A 10,972-nucleotide genomic window follows, 5' to 3' on the forward strand; every position below is an offset into this window, starting at 1 on the left:
AGAGAGAGAGAGAGAGAGAGAGAGAGAGAGAGAGAGAGAGAGAGAGAGAGAGAGAGAGAAAGGTAAGTCAGTTTCACAGGTGAGAAACTAGAGAATGTTAGCTTTGCTCAAAGGTAACATTTTTCCCACTTTACATGTATTTATATAAAATTTCTCAAATCTATCAAATCTTAAGTTCAGTTCCTATATCTTTGCATGTTTTATTTAAAAAACAATGTACCTCTGCTACAAAAATTTCCTTTTGAGTCTGAGCCCAGAATAGATGGAAACTTCTGGGTTATGCTCATTATTATAATTCTCAACAATTCCCTCTGATACTGCTTTTCTTGGGATCTCTGACAACATCACGTTAGCTTACTGGACACTTTGCTAAATACTAAAAACATATTGAGCTCGTGTTTGTTTAAATAAGATTGCATTGACCCTTATATCACCTTAAGGTAGGAAAAAGCAGTAGTGGAGAAGACCCATGGATACATTTCCATACTGAAGTTAACCTGGGGCAAGAAGTTCCTTGGTTCCTACCATTTTTGACAGAATAAGCAGAACCTAAGAGATCCTTGTGAAATGTCACAGGAAGTGAAATAGCACTGTAAACTTCCACACAGTGGCTATCAAATTCTGGTCTACAGCCTCACTGCTGCCATTCTCCCATTTGCTCTCTTTCAAACAGACCAGGAATGGCCTCTGGGAACTTTTGAATTGGATGTGCTCTCCAAAGCAAACTGTATCAAGATACCCCCATGGTTGCCTCCTTCACTTCATTTAGAACTCTATTCAACTTGAAGGCACACTGTAAAGCTACAGTCATTGATAGTGTCTGAGATTTGACAAGGAATGAATGGAACAGAATGTGTAACCACACACAAAATTACTTTATATGAGCATTTGATTTTTTGCATGCTTGCCAAAGCAGTCCAGAAGGAGAGAGCATTTTTCAGAAAACAGGGGCATAATAAACAATGTGTTTAATGTAAATGAATGCCAACTTGAATCCTGTGAAAATTAATTTGAGAAAAGTCAGAAACACAAATGTAACAACGAAACTATGAAGCTTAGAGAAGAACATATAGGGGAATAGATTCACTAAAGTTCTAAGCTTTTTAGGATGAAGAAAGTTATAACTTTAAAGAAAAGAAGTGATGAATTACTTGTCATCAACAGTACATTTCATATCACTAAATATTTTAATCAAAAAAATTAATGAAGGACTTGGGGTAGGATTTGCTATAATCCTGTTCAGTTAGTTTGCTAATTCTAAAGTCTTTTATTCATGTAATTAAATACACCATTTTTTAAAATGATTTGTCAGATTTAGGACTTTATTTTCTCAAGATTAAAAATATATATTCTAATTTGCTGAAAAAAGAAAGAACTATACTCAAATCTCACTTTTTCCAGAGTCTTCCTCCACTAACCTCCTTAGCTGTGGCCCAACAGTGTTTTAATTTTTTACAGTGGCTTTCACTTCTCTATTCTAAATTACCTGATTCTGACTATACTGATTTCCTCTACTCAAGGGTAGGATTTTTGACAGCCTGGTTCTGCCTCACTTGATATTGAAACTATGGGTGTATAAGCCTCTCAAGAGAAAGAGAGGACAAATGAATAGAAAATTGCAAAATTCACAAATTGTAGATAAATTCCTTGTATATAAAAAAACTGAAGTTTACACAAAAGAAGTGACAATTTCAGCATCATAAAGGGGGAAGTGATCACAGAAATATAGGTGACAAAGCCTGAAAGTGGACACAGTTGCATTTGACTTTAAATTTTGAGCCTATTACTAACAGCATTGATAAAATAAGATAGCATAAGAAAGTATAGAATGGATGTTATTAAAGAGTTCAAAGTAGAATTGGGGTATGTAAAAGTCAAAAGAAAAGAAATTTTATGAAATCACAAATTACCTGGCGGCTGAGACGTTTTAAATTGCTTGAAGAAAGATAAACTTTTGCCTGGTAATTGGATGGATATGAGAATAGGAATACTTTCACAATTAATTAATATTCATTAAGGGGCCACAGGGTATTTCTGGGGACTCACATAGAGGTTTTGGCATGCAGAAAGGTGTGACTTCAGTATATTGGTAATGCAGACAAGGTTAACTAGAAAAGAGGTGAGATTCCTTTGATGTGTATGATATATATGACTTGTATGAGCTCAAGAAGTCATCACATGCTCAATACAGGATATACACACATTAAAGATGCTATTGGAGGGTGGGGTTAGGGAACAATTTTTCTGCTTTGAACATACTTAGCTTGATGATTATCATAGACTGAATGGATATTTGAGTATGAAATTATATATGAGTTTAGAATTCAGAGGAGATGTCTGAGGGGCTGTGATTGAGTGAATCATCAGAACAAACTTGGGGCTTAGGGACTGGATAGACACATTCCTGCAGTGGCAGGCAGATAGTAAATTATCAATATCATTTTGCCAGTGCTTTTAACAGCTACTAACATAAATTCTGATGGACAGTAAGGATGCTTCAAACCTCTTCTCTTTTTTTCTTCCATTCATTTTATGTATTTACCATCTTGACTTACTCCCCATGGCTGTTTGTCTAGAGTAGTAGTTTGGCATTTTTTTTAAACTCTCAATATAGTTACTGGTAGTTTGGCATTTTTTGTAAAGAACTGGAAGCCTCCAGAAAAAGTATGCAGCACAGTGGAGGAGGATGTCCTGCACTGACTTGTTCTCTTCCTTCCTTCAGTGTCTCTCTGTGTATGGCTTCCACTCACATCCAGTTTAAACAGTAAATTTGACTGAATACCACATTACCAGTTTAACACTTCTGTAAGTATTAAAAACATACTTTCATGTGGCCTGTAACACTGACAAACATGATTTAGACTTTCTGTTCCTGACAAGGTATTAGGTAAAAATATCATTTGACTTTTTCAATATATTTGCAACACTGATCATAGTAATCCTGCAGAAAGGAAATATGAGGATCAGGATAGTGTCCAAGGCTGAAAATGTTTAATAGTTTTATCTTAAAACATCTGTAATTTGATATGAAAATTAAAGCCAAGGGAGAAAGGTAATGATAGGAAAAATATGTGGAATAAAGGATTCCTACACAATGTCAGAAATGATTTGCTAATTTTTTAAGATTATCTTTAGTAACACCAAATTCCAGGCTGGAGAGATGGCTCAGTGGTTGAGATCATCTATTGCTCTTCCAGAGGACCCGCAATCAGATTCCAGAACCACATGGCAGCTCACAGCTGTCTGCAACTCCAGCTCCAGTGGACCCAACATTCATGGCCCAAACAATCAATGTACATAAAATAAAAATGAATAAATTACTATAACTCCAAATTCTCCATGGTCAGTAGAGAAGGGTGTCCTTTCTGATATTGAGTATCACAGCTTATTAAGTGTGCTAAGAGTTATGAATATATGTGTTAGTTTACAGATGGACTCTGTTCTTATCTGAAAGGTAGGAGAGGTACAATAATGTCAGTGTCTGTTTAGTTAAAGGGGTTTCTGACCTCACTAAGCACTGCACTATGTGTTCATTTCACTGTTGATAATAATTATTAACACAAATGGGATTGAAATAGGGGAAAAAGCAAAGACTCTGGGATTGGGGCAGATACGGAGTACATGGGAGTAATGTTCTCTATGCACTATACCTCGTGCCCTCTGTCATGCAGCCTATGGAGCCTCCTTCCCCAACGGATGTAAACAATAGCTCAGCCAGTTTAGATAATAAGACTGTTTAACCATCTCCCAAAGTTATATTTCAGCTACAACACTTTATCAAACCAAGTAGAAATTTGTGACTCACCTGAATATTATCAACAGGGTAAGTGTAGCTGGTTATATATGATTTTAATTTTAGTTTTTTAAAGTGTATGCATGCAAACATACACACACACACACACACACACACACACACTCAATTACCAGATAACTTGGCCATCAAATATAGATTCCAATGGCGATCCTGAAAAACAGTGGAGTTGACCTGGTGTAAGAGTTTATGGATTTGGCTGAATAAAAAGAGGAGTCAACTAAGAAGAGCAAGAAGAGTGATCCAGTGGCCTCTCAATCTTTGATTATTAAGTGCTAATTCCATTTGGATCTATTTGCACCCAAGGAGATGATTGTGAACCACTGTTCTCCTTAGGGGCTTCTCATGCCAGTAGTTGAACCCTAAAGGGAAAATAATTGTCAAGTTCATTCCTGCTAGCAATATAGAAGCGTCATCCTCTTAATCTCTGAGGCGTATAAAACAGAAAGACTTTGCCCCTTGAGTGTTGAGGATATTAATAATAATTCAATAATAAATGACAAGTTTTTAATCATTATTTCATAAAATATATTCCTTGTACATAGTATTGAGATAAATGCAGACAATTTCTTTGAAATACAGCATGTATTTTGAGCATATTCATTGTCTATAATATAAATAAAAATCATTTGGATGTTCAAGTTTTCTTTCTAATCAAATATAAGATTTATTCAAAAATAAGCATGGTCTTCAGTATTTTTTTAAATATAAGCCCCACTTCATTTTTTACAAATTTGAGGAGTATCCTATTTTATTATTTTCAATATATTTGATACCTAGAATATTATTTATGGTAATAAAGAACAAGCTACCTACTTCCTTTCTATGATTAAAAGGAATATTTTGGGGTTCAATGCATGTGTCTGCTTGTGTTAGAAAAATGTACATGTGGTTTTCAATTCACACCGAAATTCAAATTTCTGTTATCTTTTAAATCTTTTAAAACATTGTGACTTATTTGTTCATTTCTCCATCAAAAATTTAAGTTTTTTCCGTATGTCATTGTTACACAACATATAGGACATTTTGCGTACCTATTAGATAATTTGTCCATGAAGTCATTTTCCAGACAAAGAAACAAATATGTCTCCCTGTCAATGATGTTTATCAAGCATCTTGTAATCCTTTTTTTAAAATTGCATCTCTAGGCAATGTGAAACCCACACTTGTCTTAATAAATTACTTTTCACATTCAAGAATTTGTGGTGATTTTTGTAGTCAGAGGCTGTTCATTCGTTCCCAGCCACTCAGACCTGAAAGAATCACTCAGAAACTATATTAATTAAATCACTGCTTGTCCAATCACTTAAGTGTATTGATAGCTAGTTTTTTTTTTATCTTAAATGAACCCATTTCCATTATTTTACCACGAAGTTCGTGGCCTACCAGAAAGGCTCCTGCATGACTGTCTCCAGTGGTGGCTACATGACTTCTCCTGACTCTGCCTTTGTTTTACCAGCATTCAGTTTAGGTCTCCTGCCTAGGTCTACTCTGCCATGCCATAGGGCAAAGCAGCTTCTTTATTCATTATCCATTAAAATCAACACATATACAAAAAGACTTCCTACATTATCTCCCCCTTTCTATTCAAATAAAAGGAAGGTTTTTAATTATAACAGTAAAATTACGTGTAGTGAAACAGATATTAAGCAAGAACTATAGTTGCAATATTTATATCTACTTTATCTTTAATCATAACTAAGGAAAACTATAATCAAAGACCCCAGAAGGATATAATATTACCAAGCAAACAGGAAGTGCATTGTAAGCAACTTCCAAAATTCTAGAATTGACAGAGACATCTCAATGCCTGAACAGTCACTCAAAGTTCTTCTGTGTCATTGTGGCACACATCTACAGACCGTAGTATCTGGCAGACTTTTCTATGAAGCAGCAAATTTCAAAGAGAGTTCAACCTATATTGGCAGTTTGTAAGTCACATTCTTCTGTGTCCTGCAGAACATCTGGCAGACTCTTTTATGAAGCAAGAATCCTGAAGGACTGTCTCACCTTAAGGCAAGTTTTGTAGTCAATTTTCTGTGCGTTCTCAATGTCCAATTCATACAGTATAACATCAAGCAGTCCTGGCAAGAGCAGTTTCTTGCCCAAATGGCTAACCAATGCCAGTCCAGCCCTCATTGTCAGCCACATTCAGAGAGTCCAGTTTGATCACATGCTCATTCAGTCCCAGTCAAGCTGGCCTTGGTGAGCTCCCATTAGATCAGTCCCACCGTCTCCATGGGTGGATGCACCCTTCATGGTTCTGACTTCCTTGCTCATGTTCTCCCTCCTTCTGCTCTTCATCTGGAGCTCAGTCCAGCGCTTCAAAACACATACACCTTAAATGAGACATATCTGACATCTTGTAGCGGAGAAGCAGAGACTGGAGAACATGTCTACATATACACCAGACTATAGCACTCGGTCCTGTATAACCCAGCAAAAGTGAGGAGAAATTTCAAAGATTTCAGCAAGTGTTAATCTTTCAGTAACTAAGTTGTAAATGTAAGGAAGTCGAGCTTTCCTCTGGTTTGCCTAACTCTTTCAACTGTGGTGCTTCTTGGGACTGACCACTGTGGTTTCCCATGATGACAGTAATTGCAAAACAAATGCAATTTGATGAATGGTGAATTGATAGCCTAAGTCTCATAAATAATCTGAAAAATGCAAATAACACTTAAATAATATTCTACTTTAAATGGCTTTACGTATTCTTTTAATCATTATAAGAAGCAACAATGCCAAATATCAAGCTAACTATTTAAAGAAAGAAAATCAAGGGTCAGTTAAGTTTATGTAAATAACACAGCCTGCCTTAGAAACAGACAAGAATAGTGCCAAAACAACCATTGTAGGTTGAAGGGTTTTGTGCACTTAAAAACAAACACCTTTAACAAAATATCATCGACAGATTCCAACAATACTCAGAAGAAATTGTACACCATTATGATTTAAGATGTATCAAGGTACTAGAAATTCTATTTAATATTTGAAAATAATCAAAGGCACTGATATCAACAGAGTAAAAAGGCTTAATAGACATAGTCCATGTAGTTACCAAACCATTTCCCTTATTCATGACCCCACAATAACTAAATAAAGGGTGGATTTCTTCAACTAAAGGAAGAATATGAAATGCCACCTTATAGCTATATGCTTAATGTTATGGGATTGAAAATTTTTGTATGAGTATTAGGGAAAAAGCAAGCATACATACTTTTCTAATAATGGACAATATTATATCAGGATTTTTTTGCTGATAAAGAGTAAATGAGCCTAGTGGTGGTGGTGACACACACTTTTAACTTCAGCACTTGGCAGTAAGAGGCAGGTGGATTTATGAGTTCGAGGCCAGCCTGGTCTACAGGGTGATTTCCAGGACTGTCAGCTACACAGAGAATTTCTGCCTCAATAAAACCAAAAAGAAAAGCAAAGGGAAAGCAAACATAAATATTACCCTGCTTTACAGTTACTACTGTTATATGCAATACATTAAAAGTCATTTCTCCAAAATCCACTTAAATTAATTAATAAATTTAGCAAGAGTAAAGTTTAAAACTCAACATGTGAAAAAAATTGTATAACAAATGAAATCAAGTACAATATAAATTTACCTGAGAAGGCTAGTGTCACTTGTCCACTTGACAGACTCTAGAAACATCTGAGAAATAAGCTTTGGGCATGTCTGTTGGGGATTACACCAACTGATATGGGAAGACTGACCTCATCTGTGACCTGCTCCTTTCCTGGGTGGCTGTCCTGACTGTATACAGTGGAGAAGAGAGCTGGGGACGAGTATGTACTCTCTTGCTGCTCTCTGACTCTTGTGATGGATGCAGTGTGGTCATGTTATCAGCTCCCTTGGGCTTCTGCTGACTTGACTTCTGCAATGATGGATTGTCCCTTGAACTGTGTAACGAAAAAAATCCTTTCCTTATTAAATTGTTTTGATTAAATATGTCATCACCACAATGTGAAAAGAAAACAGACAGCATAAAATTACAGACTACTTAAAATATTTTTTCCAAATATATATAACTCTTCACTGAAAATTCTAGAACTTCCTTGAGAAAAATTAAAGGAAATATATAAATAAAAGGTGTGCACCATGTTCATAGTGTGAAGTGACATTCCATACTTGGAAGTGACTGGATGAATTTCTCATTACAAAAGCTGAACCTGATCCCACTCACTAACAAAAAGTGTGTGCATGCATGTACACACACACATATACCCAGCACCACTACCACCACAACCTCTATCATCACCACAGAAAACTAGAAGTCAACTAAAGAAAATTAGGAGAGCATATTACTGTGTCTGGGAGGAAGGAAACTTTTATTAAGTAGAATACATGAGAATGATAAGTATGATCTATTAAGATTTAGCACATCAGATTATTGAAAGACATCATCTTTAAAGGATAAAGTGTGATGTGTGGTACTTCCAACTTTCTCTTCTATCAGGTTTAGTGTGTTCAGATTGCATGCTCACCTTCCTGGATCTGGATGGAGGGAGCAGGTCCTTGGACATCCCACAGGGCGGGGAATCCGGACTGCTCTTCAGACTCGAGAGGGAGGGGGAATGGAGTAGGGGGGAGGGGGAAAAGAATAGAAAAAAGGGGGGGGAAGGATTGAGGAGAGGGGGAGGGAAATGGGAGGCAGGGAGGGGGGGGGGAAGGATTGAGGAGAGGGGGAGGGAAATGGGAGGCAGGGAGGAGGCGGAAATCTTTTCAACAAAATAAATAAATAAATAAAAGTGATGTGGGCTGAAAATATGTATACACATAAATGCCAAACCAAAGTGCCTAATAAAGTACTTCTGCCATATATTGCAAGCAATTAATACAATAAAGTATAAAAGACAATGGAAATAAATATTAGAGAAAGAATATACAAGGATTAACAAAGGATTAAGCTATTCTGCGTATCAGTATTCACAAGGAAAAGTTATTTTTCATCACAGGGAGATATCATTGTGCATTCACCAGAAAGATGAAAACACAAATAGTAGTGAGATTTTACAGCGGTGATACCTCTCAAGTATCATGCATGAGAGTATAAAATCATCGCGGTGCTGCATGAATAAAAATACAAACTTGACTGTTGTGATTGCATTCATAATAGAAAAACAGAAAAAAAATGACAGATGATAAAAGCAATTGACCTTCATGTCTGTCAAATGAACCTTACACATGAGATAGGTCCTCTGATGATTTGATTTTTATACACTTCAAAGGCAATGTTCATTTAGTAGAGATTTTATTTCAAACATAGAATTTTTGTATCATCCTGGGTTAATAATGTCATAATGTTCTTTGTGTTGCTAGGCAACAGCAGCTAACTGCAGCTCCTAGTCACATGATCACAAGTGCAAACAGTAGAATAAACCCGTGCTTTATTCTCTACTTCTTGTGGACATGGAATGCAATAACTTCCATGAAAGAGTTAATGGTTTAATACAAAATAATCTTGGTGTTAGATGATTCTTTCCCAAGTATAAATTAATGAAAAGTTTGGAACATGTTTAAGATAAGTCAGTCTATCTTTTGATATTCTGTAATACAGGAATATTAAGTGCACTTTCAACACATAGTGTTTTCCACTTCGAAAGTGTTATTAGGTTTTAGCCTCATCACCATTTGTATGTTCTGTTTGATACAAATTATTTCAAAAATGACTTTATGAAAACAGCATTAAAAATGTTTGTCTTTAACTACATAAGGTTAGAGAAAACACGGAGAGGATATATGGCAGGAATTAGCTCACAATGTTCCATAAAGAGCCTGTTAGAGAATCTTTTAGGTTGTATAGATCACAAAGTCTCTGTTGCAGTCAGTCAGTTGTCAAACTTTAGAGGCAATGGCTTCAAATGGTATTGCAGTGAAGGTGTGTGACTGTTGACTGTGTTGAGTAAAATTCTATTTCTAAACACTGAAATTTGAATTTAATGTTTTTTTCTTAAAGCATTTGAAACATATAAGAATATTTGCTCATGAATAATACCAAATTTGATTTGAATTAGATTTGACCAATGAGTTTAGCTTTCTTCTCTGCACTGGGATGGTTGAGCTTGCTAGATTTTTTGGTAAATATAGTTATCCAAACTCATTAAATTGTATGATTAGCCCTGTTACCTTTCCTATCAATAATAATTATAAATGATTACAATATAAAAATTAAATGCTGAGGATTAAACGACCTTAGATAAAATAATCATTGAATAAGTTGACTAAAATAAAATATATAACTATATAAAAATCTGCATAACAAAACATTTTATGAATAAAGGACAAGCCTTTACTGTGAAATGTTATATATAGAATCAGCGCTCCGAATTATAAAAGCCCCCTCAAATGAATAAAGAAAGAGAAAATAGCATAGCAGATACAAAGGTAGAAACATCTACCCAAAAGGCAAGCAGTGTAGTTTACCTTCCTCAGGCTACTGTGATTCTACAGCAAGAACACAGGGCTGTTCTGGAGGAAGGCTTGGTTTCCCATACTACTTTTACCTCAAAGAGCATTTGCAACTTGGGAGAAAAGGAATCTTACTCACAGACTTTCCAGTGAATGTTAGTCCTGCCTCTACCTAGATTGCTTTTCAAATGTCTGGAAAGGGAAATGAGTGATAAGTTCTCAAATGGTAGCATAGCACAGCTGAGATGGGCTTGGGTAAGCTTTCTGGAAGTTTCTTTGAGGAGCTGGGAAAGGAGAAAACACATGATAAAAATGTATTGAATAAAAAATTAAAAAAATGAACACACACAAGAAAACAGATTTGTACTTGTCTAAGTCACATGCAGAGGCAAACTAGACATGGAGCCCCATCCCTTATCCAGAATCTGTCTCCGTTTGACAAATGCTTTCAAGGGGAATAGAATTCTCTCCAATGGAGTTTTACTGGGTACACAAACCACACTTAAGGGAGGTCCCATGTCCAGCAGTAGATGGCCAACACAAAATGAGCTAAACAGATAAAAAACCAACAACACAGAACAACAAGGTCATGGGAAAGTACTTAAAATCCAAGAAATTAACACATAAAAATATTGACACATTAATAAAATGTCATTCATTTTTAATCTCAGAATCTACAACAGGAATAAAATGTATCTAAAGAGAACAAAGCTAGGAGTCAGAAACTTAATGTTATATTTCGT

This window comes from Alexandromys fortis, unplaced genomic scaffold (genome assembly GCF_014885135.2).
Source record: "Alexandromys fortis isolate MF-2015 unplaced genomic scaffold, M_Fortis_MF-2015_v1.1 scaffold_231, whole genome shotgun sequence".
Lineage (NCBI taxonomy): Eukaryota > Metazoa > Chordata > Mammalia > Rodentia > Cricetidae > Alexandromys > Alexandromys fortis.